Source organism: Ptychodera flava, chromosome 19, assembly GCF_041260155.1.
Source record: "Ptychodera flava strain L36383 chromosome 19, AS_Pfla_20210202, whole genome shotgun sequence".
Classification (NCBI taxonomy): Eukaryota; Metazoa; Hemichordata; class Enteropneusta; family Ptychoderidae; genus Ptychodera; species Ptychodera flava.
In genome coordinates, this window is record NC_091946.1 from 25,672,335 (window position 1) to 25,693,862 (window position 21,528).

Genomic DNA, 21,528 nt, shown 5'->3' on the forward strand with positions numbered 1-21,528 from the left:
TTTCTCATCCCTACTGTCACAGTTGTATAAAGCCAATTCCGATGGTAGGTTCACATGCTTTGTTTCATGGGATCCTCTGTTCTGAGGGCATTTGAAATTTCAAAAGCTGGAGAAATGCTATATTTACCAAACGCATCTGATGTAAAAATAGGCGATGTGCAACAGTAGCATAGCATGGCGTGCTCTGAAAGTACACACAGACCAAGTATGTTTACTGTGAGGTTCGAACAGTATTCCAGTTCGAAATAGCGCGGGTAGAATGACTGTTAAAGAGTACGGAAACGTTTTGGAATTATGAATAATTGACCGATTTTATTGAATAATTGATCGACTTGTGTTATCAAAATAACAAGACTAAACGGCGCGATGCAAACCAATAAATCATCTACGTGTAGGTCAGCTCGAGAAGGTAGTCAGGGTGCCCTACGATGAGTTTGAAATGGGCACACACATAGCACATGATAGGCACATGCTTCACAGGTTTCTGGTACGATGATAAAAGTCAGTTTGCTAGAGTGTGCGTCTCGCCTAGATTGATTGATTTTTCCGTGAAAAGATTCTGATAGTCCCGGGGGGGGGGGGGTGTCATCGATTCCAATCGATCACAGATGCCAATCGCCAGATTCTACTGAAACCATCATAAACTCTCATCTGTTTGAAGTTGAGCATAAACAGAATTGTCATCGTCGTCGTCGTCGTCATCATCATCATCATCATCATCATCATCATCATCATCAGTACAATCAGATAAAATGTCACGTTCTATAATGACAGTGCAGGTGCCGCCAACCGGTGAATTTCCTCAATTTTACGAAATAGTCACAAAACATATTTCGAAGGCTGATATACCAATTTTACGTATTTTTTGACCTTTACCTAAATTTGGAGGGGAGAGTAGAACTGTTCGTAAATGCCCTCCCACTTAGGCACATGCGGAAAATATGCCCCACCACTTAATTTTGTTGCCCACAGCCCTCCAGTATCCTTGGTTTGCCGCTCCCCACTCCCCACAACAGTTCAACTCCCCACTGCCCTCTACCCACCATCGAAAATCCCTCGAACTTATTCATTAGATTACATATATGTTTTACAAAACAACCACAAAAAATACCTAGTGTTGATTTTGTTCAGAAACCTATTTTCCGGTACCCACTGGCAGAAATTTTCTCCCTGCCACAGTAAAAACTGAAATTTCTTCCCCCGCCATCTTGTAAATATTTACTTTTTCTCTCTTTTCCTCCGCTTGCTGGAAAACTGTGCACGAACACCTTTTTCACTAACAGCATCGTTGTTGCCACCAGACAGTGGGAAGCAAGGGATTACTTCCGACGTCGATGTGTTGGTTTCGTTTGGGTTCAGAGTGCTGCCGGTTTTAAGTTGTCTCCCTTTTAATTTGATGCAGGCTAGACAAAATACACAGATGGCGCAAATAGTAACAATGCCTTTGAAGAAGGCACATAAGAAGGAGTTGTAGCCAGAGTAGAAGAATATTATTCTGATAGGAAGGTTAATTATCTGCTAGTCACATATCATCCAGAGTGGAGTAAACTGTTGAGCAAATCGCGCAGCTCATCAAATACAGGAAAATTAATGGGTAACAGCCAAGTGAAATGGAAATATAAAGAAATGGTAGGAGAATATGCTTCATAGCTTTTTGAGTCCTGAAAGTAAATAGTGAATGTAAGTACACTTTTTTGATATTTTTCTTACTGAATCAGTTAAAGAGCAGTACTTATATCTTTTGATAATCTCTTTTTTCGGGTTCAGCTGACTACTTTTTCTAGTTCTTTATAATCTGGAGTACCCGCCAATAATGCAAGTCTGACAACTCAGAGTCAGTGCTCAAATGATATACAAGTGGTCTTTGGCGTTTTAACAGAAATTTGTCACTAAAACTGTCTCAAAAGGGGCGACCGGCCAGGTCGGTAGTTGGCAACATATGCCGGATCATGTGCCCATTTTATGCAAAGACCGATAAAAAGGTCTTCGGCCTTTACCTAACTTAGGGTAAATTTATGACTTCTCATTTCGACATTTTTCACGTGATATAGGGGAAGGAATACTCAAACGCTAGTCTTGCTATTCACCAAGGACTACCATTGTTGAAATTGCGCCACGAATAATATGGCTACAACAGCAGAAAGATAAAACTAATTATGGCACAGGCCCACAGAACTCTGAACAAGAACTGTCATTTATAAAACAGAAAGGTACGTAAAACGCTCATATTGTTGATCTGTTTCTGTCGTGTACAAGAATGAAAGTAGGGTGAGATTTAGATCACTTCTGTATTCTATCACAGCTTGCCATCTGATTCTGGAAATCTCCCCCGAAAATTAGACGTTTGTTATGCAAGGCACCGGGTTTCTAGCATACCCGCCACCTATCTTCGTCATTAATTCATTCAAGAAAGTCTTCTTCCTCTACTCTCTTTGATCATATCTACATTAGAGAGAGAGAGAGAGAGAGAGAGAGAGAGAGAGAGAGAGAGAGAGAGAGAGAGAGAGAGAGAGAGAGAGAGAGAGATAGAGTAGTAGTAGTAGCAGTCGTAGTAGTAGTATAGTAGTCGCAAAATGCGCCAGAAATAGCTATTTCATTTTGAGGTTTATGTGAGTTTTAGAGTGGCGCTGGTTTTTCGATAATTCTTCTGGCCTCATTACGGTGTCAGTCCGGTTCTGTGGTTCGATCGAACCTCCGAGCAGTACAATGTTTGCCTCTAAAAGTCCGGGCACTTGGTGCCTAACATACCCACCACCCATCTTCGGCCATAATCATACATTTATCTCGGCTTCCATTTTGACCCAGCCGCCAAAGGTCAACAATGCCCTATTTCAACTTTCGGTTACAACGAGAGAATAATAGAACATGACAATGTGAGGAGTCATTCCCATGCCTATTATAGGCGCATGGGTCGATATGATCAAAACTTCCATACTGTTTGTTTTGCCTGTTTTAACTGAACGCTAAAGTAAAGCTTTCCAGGGTTAACTTAGGTCAAGAAAAATGAAAAAAGTTTGTTTCTCATCCTTGCCAGACCCGCCTCGTCAAACTTTTTTTTTGCTCATGAGAAAATAAAATGAAAACAAAAACATAATCTCAAAAATATGCGACGATAGTGCATAACACAGTGCTGTGTAAAACAGAACTGTAAACAAAATAACTGACACTAACATTCCATTCAGAACTGTACACATATGTCACCGTTATATTAAGCTGCAAAAACTGTGCATTGCTCCACTACAAGTCAAATCGCAGAACTGTTGCTATACAAAAATAATAAAGCAACACTGCTAAGCATTTATCTCTGCGTACATTTCTATGTTGTTTTCATGTTTTTGCGCGTTCGTGTTGTTGAAGAATAAAACAAATTGAGAGAAAAAAAAACCGCGTCACCTCATCATTTTTGCAATATGTCTAGGATGTGAAACAAACTTTTTATTTTTCTTGGCCTTATGGACGTAACATAAAGCCCGCTCCAGTCGTCCACACTGGCAACTACAACAACCACGAAGCAATCAAATATCTCAAAAAGCGAAAAAAATTACACTTTTTCTACAATTTTTGAAGTTAATTGATTTTGTCAGAGCTCATTGAAAAGTTTACCGAAGGCCATGGCTTCTTGTTGTGCGAGTGAACAAAAAACCCGTTTGATTCGCGAAAGGTGTCTCTTTATTCAATATAGTTTCCAGGGATTTTACACCCATGGATCATAAAGTGTCAGTCAACTCAATTGACCCTGTGTACAATTGCGAGGAAATGCTACTGTAACATTGCCACAGAAGCATTCATTTAAGACTTGTTTAGAAGAGAATCCACCTTTAAAATATATTTATAACGCTTGGTCAAATTATCCACTAGGTTTCTGGGTGAAAGGGCAACATCGCTTTTTTGTTTACAAAATCACCTTCGATAAAATGCTGATTCATCAGTATTTTGAACACATGATGAATATATCATTAATCATATTGGTGTCAACTTCGCCGATTCCATCATTCTAATTGGACGACAGCTTAATCTGAGCTTAATCTTAATATGAAAAGGACTAATATAACTGTAAACGGGCCCTCTAAACTAGTGAGAAAAGTAACTTCATAAGACGTTTTAGTGACGGACATGAAATACGAAGTTACAACAAAATTGAATACATGGAGATCATGAAAAAATATAAGACAGTATTATTTCGACATTACGCCCCAGAATAAACGTGATTGCAGCATGCACTTGATCTAGAATACACTCTCCCAACATTGTCACTTTCAGCCGCGTCGTCTTGATTTCTACCATCATGGCGACTATTTGCAATGCGTGGTCCCTGGCTCTGAAGTTTCGTCCATTGACGCTCACTTGCTATTTCAAAATTTAAAAAACTTTGTTCCACTGTAGTGCTTGTTTAATATTCATCATGATTTTCATTGTTACATATTTCAACGAAGGTAAAATGCGCCTCGAGGACAGATATTCAGACTCGCAAACTTTTACAATTCTTTTCTGAACTACCAGTTGTGGGGTTCATCTTAAAGCTCTTGGTGCAAGAAAACTTTTCGCCGTCTTAGTTCTTCAAAAATCGATAATTTCATTATTTTTCTCCATAGAGTTAACACAGGGATGGCGGCCATTTTGAATTTCACATATCGGTAAATCTTGGGTAATTTATTACTCTTGTACCAAAATTTGCTGCGAGTTTTGTTCTTTATTTTGAAAGAGAATCATGGTTGAAAGTTTCACTGAGAAAAGTTTGAGCGAAAATTTAAATCTTTCACTTTCGAAGCGCATACTGCCTTAACCAGTTCTTTCAATAACTATAATTTCAAATTTGTTTCATTACTACGTTTATTCTTCTTGATGTCTTTATGTTTCTTCCCTTTTCACCGTCAATTTTGTATAGGGCCAGTAGCTGTAACATCTTCTGATTTTTCCCCTAGTTGTTGTTTTTGATGCATATGTCAGCTACACCTTCACGTTCAACTCCGAAAACCGTGTCAAGATTAAATCTATTAACTCCGCCTGTACATGTGCAGACGGCATTGATTTGTTGACAAAAAGTTCTAGTCAACCTTCGAAAGTTGTGTCCATTTGATCAATTTATTCAGAGACGGAGTTTAAAGAAATTACCTTTTCGATAACAGAAACAGCAGAGGTGAAGGTATTTTTATGGTATCGTTCTGTAAAGAAGGAGATTATACATGTTTGGTAATTTCTGAATCGGAAGTTGGTGAAGAGTTTCACAGAGAATGTACATGTACTGATAACTAAAGTTATTTGGTTATTTATACCGATTGGTGAGCTGCAGCTATTTATACACTCTAACTCTCACCTCCATGGTACAAGTTAGAGTGTATATTAGACCAGCTCAACAATCGGTGCAAGAGAAGCTCGGGTTCAAGCTGAAAATCGGAATATGAAACATCACATCAGTAAAGGGCTCGATGAACAGTCAATATTAAAAGAAAAGGTCACGGCTCGACCGCTGTCATGAGAAGACTCATTACAAAATATGTCAAGTGCACTCCAACACTACTAAACCTAAGGAGCTTAAGATTTCGGGCCGACTCGCAGCGATTTCGAAGCTGTCCAATTGGTTGGCAGAATCGTATCGTTATAATGAAATGATACAAATAAACTCCCTAAGTTGCTGTGAATAGTGACAATCGATCAATCAGATATAACCTTGCAAACACGCTGCGAGTCAGCCAAGGATTTCTCCGTAGAAAGAAAAGGACGCTGAACACTCAACCGACCCGAGCTTCTCTTTACAGCTTCTTCGGAATGACAATTTGATAGATACATGGAAACAACAAAAAGCTAATTAGATTGGTCAGAATATTGTCTTATTGGTTTCGATTTTACAAATTTATGTTGATGACTCTTCCTAAAATTTCAAACATTATTCGCAGACACTGGGTATTATTATAAACAAAGCCATTCCGGAAATACCGATCACAGCCTTCAGACAATCTCCAAATCCAAGAAAAATTCTCGTGAGAGCAGATCTCAAAAAACAACCACATGCAACCCACAACAGGTGAAACTAGACTCTGCGACAACTGCAACCAGTGCCAATTCATTACAGAAACAACACAACTACCAGCTCTACTACGGGTAAAACCCATAACATCATCGGTCAAATTTCATGCAACACCCGCAACCTCAGTTACATTATGATTTGCCAAAAATGTTCAAAACAGTACATAAGGGAAACAAAAATGAAACTCAAAAGACGAATTTACGAACACATATACACAATCCGCAGTCGCAAACCTACCCTAGTCTCAGAACACTTCAATCAACTCGATCACAGTCTATCTCATTTTCATGCTAGTGGTCTACATAAAGTACACATCACGAACACCCGAAAAAAGAAGACTTTGTGAACAAAAATATACATGATTACAGAAATTAACACATTCACACCCAAGGGCAATAACCCAAGCGAAGGATAAACTTACTTCCCGCGTTTTCAACTCTTTTTTTCCAAACACCTAGGAGACCCCTTAGTTTTGACTATATTTCTTTCTATCTAAGGAGCCCCTCCACTACTTTGGCGTTTTAACAGAAATTTGTCACTAAAACTGTCTCAAAAGTGGCGACCGGCCAGGTCGGTAGTTGGCAACATATGCCGGATCATGTGCCCATTTTATGCAAAGACCGATAAAAAGGTCTTCGGCCTTTACCTAACTTAGGGGAAATTTATGACTTCTCATTTCGACATTTTTCACGTGATAGAGGGGAAGGAATACTCAAACGCTAGTCTTGCTATTCACCAAGGACTACCATTGTTGAAATTGCGCCACGAATAATATGGCTACAACAGCAGAAGATAAAACTAATTATGGCACAGGCCCACAGAACTCTGAACAAGAACTGTCATTTATAAAACAGAAAGGTGCGTAAAACGCTCATATTGTTGATCTGTTTCTGTCGTGTACAAGAATGAAAGTAGGGTGAGATTTAGATCACTTCTGTATTCTATCACAGCTTGCCATCTGATTCTGGAAATCTCCCCCGAAAATTAGACGTTTGTTATGCAAGGCACCGGGTTTCTAGCATACCCGCCACCTATCTTCGTCATTAATTCATTCAAGAAAGTCTTCTTCCTCTACTCTCTTTGATCATATCTATATTTCAGAGAGAGAGAGAGAGAGAGAGAGAGAGAGAGAGAGAGAGAGAGAGAGAGAGAGAGAGAGAGAGAGAGTAATAGTAGTAGTAGTAGTAGTAGTAGCAGCAGCAGCAAAATGCGCCAGAAATAGCTATTTCATTTTGAGGTTTATGTGAGTTTTAGAGTGGCGCTGGTTTTTCGATAATTCTTCTGGCCTCATTACGGTGTCAGTCCGGTTCTGTGGTTCGATCGAACCTCCGAGCAGTACAATGTTTGCCTCTAAAAGTCCGGGCACTTGGTGCCTAACATACCCACCACCCATCTTCGGCCATAATCATACATTTATCTCGGCTTCCATTTGACCCAGCCGCCAAAGGTCAACAATGCCCTATTTCAACTTTCGGTTACAACGAGAGAATAATAGAACATGACTCTATGAGGAGTCATTCCCATGCCTATAATAGGCACATTGGGTTGATATGATCAAAACTTCCATACTGTTTGTTTTGCTTGTTTTGCCTGAACGCTAAAGTAAAGCTTTCCAGGGTTAACTTAGGTCAAGAAAAATATAAAGTTTGTTTCTCATCCTCGCACGCGTCAATTCAGACCCGCCGCGTCAAACTTTTTTTCTGCTCATGAGGAAATAAAATGAAAACAAAAATAAACGCAAAATATGCGACGATGGTGCATAACACAGTGCTGTGTAAAACAGAACTGTAAACAAAATAACTGACAATAACATTCCAGAACTGTATACATATGTCACCGTTATATTAAGCTGCCAAAACTGTGCATTGCTGCACTACAAGTCAAACCGCAGAACTGTTGCTATACAAAAATAATAAAGCAACACTGCTGTGCATTTATCTCTGCGTACATTTCTATGTTGTTTTCATGTTTTTGCGCGTTCATGTTGTTGAAAAATAAAAAAAATTGAGAGAAAAAAACCCGCGTCACCTCATCATTTTTGCAATATGTCTAGGATGTGAAACAAACTTTTTATTTTTCTTGGCCTTATGGACGTAACATAAAGCCCGCTCCAGTCGTCCACACTGGCAACTGCAAGAACCACGAAGCAATCAAATATCTCAAAAAGCGAAAAAAAATTACACTTTTTCTACAATTTTTGAAGTTAATTGATTTTGTCTGAGCTCATTGAAAAGTTTACCGAAGGCCATGGCTTCTTGTTGTGCGAGTGAACAAAAAACCCGTTTGATTCGCGAAAGGTGTCTTTTTATTAGTTTCCACGGATTTTATACCCATGGATCGTAAAGTGTCAGTCAACTCAATTGACCCTGTGTACAATTGCGAGGAAATATAACTGTAAAATTGCCATAGAAGCATTCATTAAAGACTTGTTTAGAAGAGAATCCACCTTTAAAATATATTTATAACGCTTGGTCAAATTATCCACTAGGTTTCTGGGTGAAAGGGCAACATCGCTTTTTTGTTTACAAAATCACCTTCGATAAAATGCTGATTCATCAGTATTTTGAACACATGATGAATATATCATTAATCATATTGGTGTCAACTTCGCCGATTCCATCATTCTAATTGGACGACAGCTTAATCTGAGCTTAATCTTAATATGAAAGGACTAATATAACTGTAAACGGGCCCTCTTAACTAGTGAGAAAAGTAACTTCATAAGACGTTTTAGTAACGGACATGAAATACGAAGTTACAACAAAATTGAATACATGGAGATCATGAAAATAAATGAGACAGTATTATTTCGACATTACGCCCCAGAAAAAACGTGATTGCAGCATGCAGTTGATCTAGAATTCACTCTCCCAAAATTGTCACTTTTAGCCGCGTCATCTTGATTTCTACCATCATGGCGACTGTTTGCAATGCGTGGTCCCTGACTCTGAAGTTTCGTCCATTTACGCTCACTTGCTATTTCAAATTTAAAAAACTTTGTTCCACTGTAGTGCTTGTTTAATATTCATCATGATTTTCATTGTTACATATTTCAACTGAGATAAAATGCGCCTCGAGGATAGATATTCAGACTCGCAAACTTTTACAATTCTTTTCTGAACTACCAGTTGTAGGGTTCATCTTAAAGCTCTTGGTGCAAGAAAACTTTTCGCCGTCTTCGTTTTTCAAAAATCGATAATTTCATTATTTTTCTCCATAGAGTTAACACAGGGATGGCGGCCATTTTGAATTTCACATATCGGTAAATCTTGGGTAATTTATTACTCTAGTACCAAAATTTGCTGCGATTTTTGTTCTTTATTTTGAAAGAGAATGGTTGAAAGTTTCACTGAGAAAAGTTTGAGCGAAAGTTTAAGTCTTTCACTTTCGAAGCGCATACTGCCTTAACCAGTTCTTTCAATAACTATAATTTCAAATTTGTTTCATTACTACGTTTATTCTTCTTGATGTCTTTATGTTTCTTCCCTTTTCACCGTCAATTGGGTATAGGGCCAGTAGCTGTAACATCTTCTGATTTTTCCCCTAGTTGTTGTTTTTGATGCATATGTCAGCTACACCTTCACGTTCAACTCCGAAAACCGTGTCGAGATTAAATCTATTAACTTCGCCTGTACATGTGCAGACGGCATTGATTTGTTGACAAAAAGTTCTAGTCAGCCTTCGAAGGTTGTGTCCATTTAATCAATTTATTTAGAGACGGAGTTTTAAGAAATTACCTTTTAAATAATAGAAACAGCAGAGGTGAAGGTATTTTTATGGTAGTTCTGTAAAGAAGGAGATTATATATGTTTTGGTAATTTCTGAATCGGAAGTTGTTGACGAGTTTCACAGAGAATGTACATGTACTGATAACTAAAGTTATTTGGTTATTTATACCGATTGGTGAGCTGCAGCTATTTATACACTCTAACTCTCACCTCCATGGTACGAGTTAGAGTGTATAATAGACAAGCTCAACAATCGGTGTAAGAGAAGCTCGGGTCGAAGCTGAAAATCGGAATATGAAATATCACATCAGTAAAGATATCTGTTACACGAGACCGCACGAGAAAGGGCTCGATGAACAGTCAATATTAAAAGAAGAGGTCACGGCTCGACCGCTGTCATGAGAAGACTCATTACAAAATATGTCAAGTGCACTCCAACACTACTAAACCTAAGGAGCTTAAGATTTCGGGCCGACTCGCAGCGATTTCGAAGCTGTCCAATTGGTTGGCAGAATCGTATCGTTATAATGAAATGATACAAATAAACTCCCTAAGTTGCTGTGAATAGTGACAATCGATCAATCAGATATAACCTTGCAAACACGCTGCGAGTCAGCCAAGGATTTCTCCGTAGAAAGAAAAGGACGCTGAACACTCAACCGACCCGAGCTTCTCTTTACAGCTTCTTCGGAATGACAATTTGATAGATACATGGAAACAACAAAAAGCTAATTAGATTGGTCAGTATATTGTCTTGTTGGTTTCGATTTTACAAATTTATGTTGATGACTCTTACCAAAATTTCAAACATTATTGACAGACACTGGGGTATTATTTCCGATGACACAGAAATAAACAAAGACATTCCGGAAATACCGATCACAGCCTTCAGTCAAACTCAAAATCTAAGAAAATTTCTCGTGAGAGCAGATCTCAAAAAACAACCACATCAACCCACAACAGGTGAAACTAGACGCTGCGACAACTGCAACCAGTGCCAATCCATTACAGAAACAACACAACTACCAGCTCCACTACGGGTAAAACCCATAACATCATCGGTCAAATTTCATGCAACACCCGCAGCCTCATTCACATTATCATTTGCCAAAAATTTACAAAACAATACATTAGGGAAACGAAAAGGTAACTTAAGAGACGAATTTATGAACACATATACACAATCCCCAGTCGCAAACCTACCCTAGTCTCAGAACACTTTAATCAACTCGATAACAGTCTATCTCATTTCCATGCTAGAGGTCTATATAAAGTACAACCACGAATACCCGCAAAAGAAGACTTTGTGAACAAAAATATTCATTACAGAAATTAACACAGTCACACCCAAGGGCATTAACCCAAGCGAAGGATAAACTTACTTCCCTCGCTTCAACTCTTTTTTCCAAACACCTAGGGGACCCCTTAGGTTTGACTATATTTCTTTCTATCTAACGAGTCCCTCCACCACTTGAACTTGTTCAATCCTACCTTCCACTTCAGCTGATATAGTTCCACTCTCCACACCTAGGTCAGTTTCCTTCCATTGTACCTTTGTTTCAACCACATTTCTTGTTTCAAACAGTACTGATCTTTGATTTTTAGAAATAGCGCTTTTCAATGCTTTTAAATCATTACTGGTTTTTAATTTCGTTTTGTACTTCTGCAGTTTTAGTTTATTCGCTCACTGTAGTTCCGGTTTTCATAAGTATTGTAATTTTCATTTGATTTCGATTCAATCCCCAGTTTACCTTTTACCAGGCCGATTTTTACTTTTGTATGTGCTCACTTTTATTTGTCAGCTTTTACCCTGAAGATGGCAACTCATGTGTTGCCGAAACGTCTGTCTCTATAGAGTCAACACATGGATGGCGGTCATTTTGAATTTCAAATATCGGTAATTAATCTTGGGTGATTTTTTTTTGTACCAACATTTGCACGGTGACTCCGACTTTTATTTCTAATTTTGAAAGAGAATGGTTGAAATATGAGGAAAATTTAAGCAAAAGGCGCATACTGCCTTAACAGGATTCTTGAGCTATGTATAAGCTAGCGGTAGTCTGCTTCTGTAATTTTAGCACCTGAGAAAGACAAGGAAAACGCTGGAACTTACGAGCGACGATGTAGAACCGGAACTTGTTTATTGAATACGGAACCATGGCGAGGTCTGACGGCCCAACCGCGGATACATCAGACTATCCCTCAATGAGAGGTTGGGTCAGTGAGTCTGTCTGTGAGTGTCACTGCTTCCTTAAGTCCCTGCCCAAGTCTCTACCTTTCTGAGTGTCTTTTTATACATTTTCGTGGCTACGTCGGATACCGACGCTGTAAAGAACACAACAGGAGGACATGCAGCTTACTTTGATTTCCACCGACATTAGAAAAAGTCTATTTAACATATATAATTTCAAACATACATTGATTTATGGAGAGTTTGCCCCTGCCATTCATCATTATTTTTCAGGTCAGATGTGTCATAGCGACACCTGTACCAAGTATTTATTGTGACAGTCCCATTAATCATGTTAAAAATCTGTCATTTATACCGTATGTAGTATCTACCAATACAAACAGCATTGCTCCGGGTAACTTCCTTGTCGTGTTAGATACGGAATAAAATTCTGTTCCGTTCTTTCAATTTTCATGCCCAGCGCGACCGATAGATTTTGTTCGATTTGATACGCAAAATTTGAGCAACGATAGGTTCATACCTATTAACATCTAAAAGAGGGTCTTCTCAAATCAGCTGTCTCGCCCCTACAGAAGATTGATAGCTAACATGGTGATATTCATTTTACCTCTGGCATAGAACGGTCAAAATCTACCGGCGTTTTTTTTTTCTCGTATGTGTTACTATTGCTATACGTCCCAACAAAAGTTCTGAAAAATATGACCCCCTCAAGTTGTCACTACATCCAGAGCAATCTTTGAAAGACATTGGTTTAGGTTCTCGTTTTGGTCGTTGGAGGAAAGATAAGTACTAACATGTCGCACTGAATAGTTAAATTGGCAAACAACATCAACGACAACAACAACAACAACAACAACAACAACAACAACAACAACTACTACTACCTACTACTACTACTACTACTACTACTACTACTTCTTTAAAAACACTATGCGAAGACTCTCTATTCTACCGTAAAGCAATGATCGTTTGGTCAGCCCGATTTGGTCATAGGTTGGCGTATTTCAGCCTCCCTAATCGACATCATTTTGAGCGAGGGTCCCTGACCGATTAAACACGCATGGCTAGCAAAATTGTGAAGCAATAGCATGCCACAGAGACTGTCTATAAGAAAGTGCGTATTGTGCCAGGTTCTGGTTATAATCTCTTTGCTCTTCTGTTACAGACTAAAATTTCCTATGTTCCTATACCTTGAATACTATTTTTTAATCATGAAGTACGTATAAAATACGTATAAATGTCACTGGACGATAAGAATTTTCCTTCATCTTCAGAAAAAAAAATTGTCAGGGACATCGATTGTCTTTGCATAATAGACACCTTATTTCGAAGGTTGCAAAGAGTAAATTTGCGTCACTGACACCTAACGAAACTTATTTGTTTGTTTTTTTCATATTAGTATTTATTGTCCCTGAATATATCCCTGTGGTATTACCGCAAACACCAAAGGTAAATATCGAAATGTCAACAGATTTGTTCGTATTTGCACGACATCGACGAGGAAGAAATATTTTATTCAAACCCTGCACGTTTCAAATACATTCTCTTTAGCCTGTCTGTAGAGCGTCAATACGTGTAGAATGCAATGCACTGTCAGTAACATCCGACCAGAATTCATCACTTGTCAACAATATCAATGCAGTCTACACGTGTACTAGCTGAGTTGACAAGCGAAATTCTGCGTACCGAAACATGCTTTTTGGAAAGAACAAGAAACCTTGATTGAACAAAATCATCAAGAGTTACAGCTACTGACAATTTCTATGCAAGATGTTACGTGTTGCAGACATTATTTTATACGTTCACACGACACATAAAGTCGGTCATGATTATTCTTAAAATGTAAAAGAAATTGTAAAAGTGGATTCTTTAAAATTATTGTACCTTCTGGACTTATATTAATCATGCTTTACACTGTCATTGAAAAGTATTTTCCACCATTTTTTTTATATTTTTATTCAGACATAATTCAGTAGATCACAAGTATCCGGCCGACTACAACGATGGCGAAGCCGCAGCATGCAGATTCTGAAGTTGATATGCGGTAAGTGAAATACATCCAATGATTCGATGTGGCTGAACAAACAACGATCAGATATTTAAGTCGAAGTGTGGCACATCAGATTTATGAGATAGAAAACTGTAACAATATTTTTTCGACAAGGTATTATTGTTACTCTACGAAAGCCCATAGACTAGAGTTTCTTGTGCTTTCAAGAAACTTTCTTGTGATCATAAGGTGTTATCTTGTGCACATTAGATAAGATTTTTAATGTTTGCTTTCAAACATCATTTTCCCTTCATAGTATTCATGTCTTTGTGAATACAAATTGTTTCAGCTCAAAAGACAGGGTGATTTTTCGACTCGGAAATTTTGAAGAGACTGCTTTGTAAGTCGTTTGAAAAGTTTTGTTGTGAAAGACACAAACTTAATTGCTGCACCCCTGTTACCGAGGAAATGGATGCTGATTTTATGAGTGGATATGACAAAAGAAAACTACGTATATGAAGATGACACTTAGGGACTTCCTCAGTTGTTGATAACATCTCCTTTAAATTAAAGCACAAGATTTATGTGCAAACATGAGTTTTAGTGCAATTTGCACCTGACTGTGACGATCGTCCGCCAGTTGTCGTGTCTTACTTTTCATGTTTCTTTTGCCTACTATAAATTATAACGGTTTACCCTCGAACCTAGGAGGAAATATGCTTATGATTGTAAAACGCTTTCCACAACGATGCCAACGTGTGGAAAGAGAGAGAACTGTAAGTAATTTAATCTCAAGCTGTTTGCTGTATCATCTTCAACTGAACGTACGGATCAAGCGATAGTATTTGAGATGATCTACCTTTTGGCAGCAGATTTTCAGCGACCAGAAATACACAGAAAGCATTCTAATCAAAACAACGCGCATAACAAAACAACGAGAACGAATATGCGCTATAGGTTCAAAGTTAGCGGCACACCTTTCTGGTATGATTCGTTGTCTGACGACTGTGGGAAAGACAGGGTCCCTTTTTGGCACCATTCTCTGTTTTGAAGTAGCTCTTCTACAAATCAGCTGTGTAATCGGGTAATGTTATTACACGTAACATTATTGAGAAATCTTACCTCGCTAAAGCGCAGGCATTAGAGTTGTGGTCGAGAGTTGTGATGAATCATTACAAGTTTACAGTTCACGTCAGCTATTGGCCAATCAGTATGCATGTTGTATTCGTTTTCTCAAGCTCTTCTCTCTGAAAGGTCGGAGGGTTTTTCTGTTGACTGCTTTTGTGACACATTCTCAAGATTTATTTAAAAAGATGTTTTCTTTTCATTAAAAAACATACAAAAGCTACCAAAGCAGTGTTCGCGGGCAGCGATTTAATCTTGTAATTTTAAACATCTGTTCTCATAGTTTCGATAGTTATCGAGGTGTTGAATGTGTATTATCTTGCGACCTCTAGCGTCTTTCTAGCATTCTGGTTATGTTTACTGTTTAATATTTCACCGCCTTTTCTATGTTGATATGCTGAAGTGTTCAACTTGTCAATGTAGCCTACATTATGTTCGATCTCAATGTTAACAATTGGATTTGAGCCCGAAGAAGAATTCCAAAGTCAACAGTAACATTTCCTATGGACATGCGCAAACCATTTTTGTTGACAAGACTAATAAATACTTCATATTTCGACATGCTTATATGGGAGAAGAATCAGAATATATAGCACAAAAAGTTAAAGGACAAAATAAAGGACAGGTATGGTGATAGGTGCGACGATATTGCCCATAAAAGTTGAAAAGCTAATTAAATTTGAGTACAAAGTTACCAAATCATCGACGCATACTTTGTAACAAATCAAATCAGTAAAACGAGAGACCACACACGCACCTTTGGTAGAGTTATTAATTGTTCTGTGTCTTTTCGTATGTTTGTTTTCTAATTGCCATTACAAGAACTGAAGTGTACGTCGAAGACGAAGATGTCTCCGAAGTGAATGGATACTGTGTTGATGTTAAATGTTGCTGCGACAATGCATGCGGGAGATGCTGTTCTACAATGTGGACGTGCGACAAACCACAGATGGTAGGATATATATAGAGAGCCAAATTATCTAATAGTTAATTACATATAGATGTACATTACAAAATAATTCTATGCTTATGTTGCACGAGTGAAGAACTCTAAATCCGTGTACAATACGAACTCGATGGGTTTTTTCTATTAAACTTAGTATCCCTTGTTTCTATTTTCTTTATGTATGTATGTATGTATGTATGTATGTATGTATGTATGTATGTATGTATGTATGTATGTATGTATGTATGTATGTATGTATGTATGTATGTACATGTCCGTATGTTTGTACTTTCAGCATAAATTGATGATTGACTCAATAAAACTTCAGCTTTTAGTTTTTTGCACTCTTATAGAAAGTTTTTTACTCCACTTAAAAGTTTACTCGAATCCACGTTGGGGAAATATGCCTAATTTGCATAAATCAAATATGGCGGCGAACTTTCGGACAAAATAACACATTGGCCATATATCACATGTTAAACAAGCTATTTCAGTGATTTCAACGTCTGACATTTGTAATTTGGCTCTTGGAATCATTTGAGGTATAATGTTTCATACAGGCACTTCATTAATTTGCATAATTCCAATATGGCGGCCAGCATTCCTACAAAATACATTTTCGGTCATATACCACGTATTAAACAAGCTATTTCAGTGATTTCAAAGTTAAAAGTATATTGTTTGGCTTGGACAAACGATTTTGAGATGGAATATTTTCCACAGGTACTTCGTTAATTTGCATAAGTCCAATATGGTGGTCAACATACCTACAAAGGACATTTTCTGCCAAATACTACGTATTAACCCTTTGAGCGCCGATTTAACTTTATAAAATGTACGTCATTTTATAAGCTATTTTGCCAACATTTTGATAAAAAACTGTAGCTGATGAAAAATGATATCCATTTGGTCCAAAATTATGAAATAAAGGTACAGAAAAGTTAACAGAAATTGGTAAAATAATGCATAAAATTGTGGTCAAAAAGTACAGCATTCAAAGGGTTAAACAAGCTATTTCTGTGATTTCAAAGTTAAAAGTGTATTTCTTTGGCATAGACAAAAGATTTTCAAGATGCAATGATTCGCATAGGTACTTCCTAATTTGCATAAATCAAATAGGGTGGCCAACATACGTACAAAAGACATTTTCTGACATATACCACGTATTAACCCTTTGAGCAACTGCCTATTTTTGTCAACTTTATAAAATGTACTACAGTCATTTTTTTCTGCTATTTGCCAAAATTTTGATAACAAAGTGTAGCTGATGAAAAATGGTATCCATTTGGTCCAAAATTATGAAAAAAACGTACAGAAAAATTCAAAGAAATTGGTAAAAATATTGCATTAAAATTTTGATATGAAAATTACAGCAGTCAAAGGGTTAAACAAGCTGTTTCTATGATTTCAAAGTTAAAAGTATTGCGTTCGCATGGAAAAAACGATTTTTGGCTCGCAATGATTTGCGTTTGCACTTTGTTAATTTGCATGAATCCAATAGGGCGGCCAATATACCTACAATAGACATTTTCTGTCATATATCACGTATTAAACAATCTTTTCAGCCGTTTAGAAGTTTAAATATATTTTTTGAGCATAAAGTATCACCTTTAGCGGTTCAATGTTTTTAAAGACACTTTGATAACATTCACAAATAAAATATGGCTACCAAACTAATACCCAAATAGCTTCTAATATAAATAGGGTTCTGGTAGAGTTTTTAGCAATAGGAGTATCAAGAAAAAAACTGTTAAGAAGGTACTGCACCCAACAAAGCGTATAGTGCTCCAAATGAAAATTGCAAATATTCATCCAATTTTGATTAATTAACCCAAGATTAAAAATTGGTCAGGTCCACCTTTTAGCTTGGCAAGCAGTCGTAAGTTGCATGATATGGAAGTGTTAATGTATACAATGTATTCACCCGATTTTCTGCTTCCCTCTTATCCCAATTACAAAATTTCTAAAGCATTTAACTCCAGTCTGGCTGGATCAAACTTTCTGAAATTTTCACATCATGTTATTTAAATGCTATATAACAAAACAACTATATTGTTTTGTCATAAAATTCTTACATTTTGAATAAGAGGCATTTTATTTTGGTAATCATGATTTTAAGCAATTTTTTGAATGTCAGTCTTTCAACCATGCCATATTAGAATGAGGATAGATAATGAAAAATAAAAGTGTCGTTTTTTTTCTACATATACTCTTGTTTCAAGTGAAGTATTACATTTTCAAAGTAGTTTCTATGTGTTTCCTTGTCATTTAGACAAGAAATATTCCTTTGTAAAAAAGCTGTTTTGGCAACGTGCAGCTCCATCTTATTTCCTTGAACATTTATTTTTAAAAATGTGGAAAATATACTATAAATTTACTTACAATAACGATCCATTTAAGAATAAAAGTTTGGAACTGCGCATGCGTTGGTAACGGACACATCACTTTGCAGGGTGCTCCTCAACAGCTGAGAAAACTCTCTGCTAAAGCTCTCTCTTTCGTCGAAAACAGTGAAAAGAGTATCTGCACGGACAAACTGTAACCACCATTTAAAATTTCGAAATGTCAACCCGTCAAATTGGCGAGAAATGCAGTCGAGAAAATCGTGGTTCGACCGGCAGTAACCAGGACAGTGAAAGCATGGCAGAGGACAATGGCCACGTCGCAGAATCAACAGGTGGGTCAGAAAAACCAAGCCAAAAACTGAGAGTTGTGCAAATTGAAGACCGCACTAGTAGAGATTCGACTATTGAAAGACTAATACAACAACAACAAGAAAATAACAACATTGTTCTGGAAAAACTTTCGACGATAGAACGCAAATTGGTAAAGCTAGATACTATCGAGCGAACGGTGAGAGAGTTAAAGAAAGAAAATGAAGAAACACAGGCAGCTATGCAGAGTTTGAACATGGACGTTGAAGAAATAAAACATATGAAAGCAGAGAAAGATGAAGTAATTGCGTTGCGACGTGAAGTTGTTGACTTGCAATCACGCCTTCGTCGAAATAATCTTGTCTTCTATAATTTTCCTGAAGGCTGTGAAAATGGTGACTGTTTCTCTTTAATCGACAAATTTATAAAGGATCATATGAAATTGAAGGAAGTAATTCGTTTTGGTATTGAGCGTGCTCATCGCACACCAACAAAACCAGCAACAGATATGAAGAACACCAACAACCCGCGACCAATACACGTGTTATTCATGAGCTACATCGACAAAAGAAATGTGCTGATAAATGCTGCAACGCAACTCAGGAAAAACCCGTACCAAGGTAAAAACATTTTATTAGTGAAGATTTTCCACGAGAGATAAGAGAAGCAAGAAAGAAACTGGTTCCGGTCCTGAGAAAACTCCGCAAAGACAAGCCGAACAGCCGTCCATTCATAGCCTTCCCTGCTGTGCTGAAAATGCGAGTGTTCAAGGTAATTCATGAAATTAAAGGACTGGACTGAAATGGACTTTTACAAGAACAATCAGTAAGAAATTAAACTGAAACTGAAGCAGTCTTTTCGTTTCAATAATGAAACCAAAATTGTATGTATTTGACTCCAGCATTTTAGTCATACTTGCGGAGGAGTCGCCTTGCACGGTCAACTTTTCCCGCCTTTTTTTGTGGTGGTGCTTTTTTTCCTCCCCGCTGTGTTTTTTTTGGTCATTCCGTTTCCTTTCTTTTTTCCATTTTTGATGTTGACCATGTCCCTTCCACGCATGTGGCCGTTGTTTGTTTTAGTGCTCGTTTCCTTTTGCGCGCTTCGCTTTGCGCTTTTTCGTTGTCCTTTCTGTGTTTTGCTTTTTTCGTGTCTTTGTTCTTCAATGGTTAAAATTCTAAGAAAACACTATTTAAGTCATGACAGATAATAACTTTAAAATAATTTCTATGAATGCCCGTGGTTTACGAGAATACAAAAAACGAAAAGATGTTTTCCTTTGGTTGAGACAAAAGCAAGTTTCGATCTGTTGTTTACAAGAAACGCACTGCACCAAAGCTGATGAGAACAGGTGGCGTATCGAGTGGGGTGCACCGTGCTTTTTCAGTTCGGGATCAAGCAACAGCAGAGGTGTGGCTATTTTGTTCGGTCATAATTTTGAGTATCAGATTCACAAAACAAAAAATGGCTTAGAAGGGAGATATACTTTTCTAGATATGACTATACAAGGAAAACGGTCTACTGACGAGCCTGCTTTTTTCACAGCTCTGCATGAACAACTAGAAATATTTGGAAATGAATCAATCATTATGGTTGGGGAATGGAATGTCGTCAGAAATCCAGTGATAGACACTTCCGGCTACAAAAACATTGTGAACCCTGGAGCAAAAGAAACTATCGATCTTATGTGCTAAGAATTTAATTTAGTTGATATTTGGCGTACACAGAACGAGGATAAAAAATATTTTACATGGCGCAGAAAAAGGCCAAAAGTGATTCAAAGTAGAATTGACTATTTTTTAGTCTCACCGGATTTTGCTTCAATGACACAACAGTGTAGAATTTCACCTGGCTATAGAACAGATCATTCTGTAATTTTTCTCAATATCTCAATTATAAACTTTAAAAGGGGCAAGGGTTTTTGGAAACTGAATACATCTTTATTACAGGATGAAAAATACATATCTCTAGTAAATCAAACTATTACAGAAGTTTTTAATGAGTATAGGGATCCAGATTCAAATGATACTGAGGACAAATTCACAATTTCAGATCAATTACTGTGGGATATGATTAAATTGAAAATAAGAGGTGCTACTATACCGTACTCTAGCAGGAAAAAAAGGGAAAGAGAATCCAAAGAAAAAGAATTAGAAGCAGAAATTGAAGTTTTAGAACAAGAATGTACAAACTCTCCGACAATTTACAACTTTGAAAGGTTAGAAGAAAAGAAATCATCCATGGAAAATCTGAGACGTCACAAAGTAGAGGGGGCGATTTTGCGCTCAAAGGCGCGCTGGTCCTCAGATGGTGAAAAATCAACAAAATATTTCTGTTCTCTTGAAAAGAGACACTATGTTAACAAAACAATTTGTAAATTAAAAAAAGGTGAACATGTTATTACGAGGCAAGAAGAAATTTTAAAAGAACAAAAACATTTTTATTCATCCCTGTACACAAGTAAGCGTAGTCAAGAAGTTGTTTCTGATAACGAGTTCTTCCCCGATACAGAAAACATTCCGAAACTGACCATTGAAGAGAGGGATAGTTTGGAAGGCGCATTATCATTACAGGAGTGTGCCGAAGCGTTAAAACAAATGCCCAATGGCAAAACCCAAGGAACAGATGGCTTTCCGCCGGAATTTTATAAAATGTTCTGGGCAAGTCTTGGGCCATGTGTCGTCCGGTCTTTAAATCAAGCATTCCAAGCGGGTGAATTTTCAATATCTCAGAAACAAGGTGTCATCACGTGTTTACCTAAGCCGAATAAAGACAGACAGCTGTTGAAAAACTGGTGGCCAATAACATTACTGAACACTGACTATAAAATAGCTTCATCTGTCTTGGCAAATAGAATGAAAAAGATCTTGCC

The 21,528-nt window shown here is 37.5% G+C and overlaps 1 long non-coding RNA gene across 1 annotated transcript; it reads left to right on the forward strand.

Annotated features, from left to right (window-relative positions):
• The first annotated feature begins 13,340 nt into the window (after positions 1 to 13,340).
• LOC139118301 (uncharacterized) lies at positions 13,341 to 15,996 on the forward strand. Its single transcript, XR_011548671.1, has 3 exons — positions 13,341 to 13,393; positions 13,907 to 13,988; positions 15,882 to 15,996. It is a non-coding gene; the product is annotated as an uncharacterized lncRNA (long non-coding RNA).
• Positions 15,997 to 21,528: the final 5,532 nt, after the last annotated feature.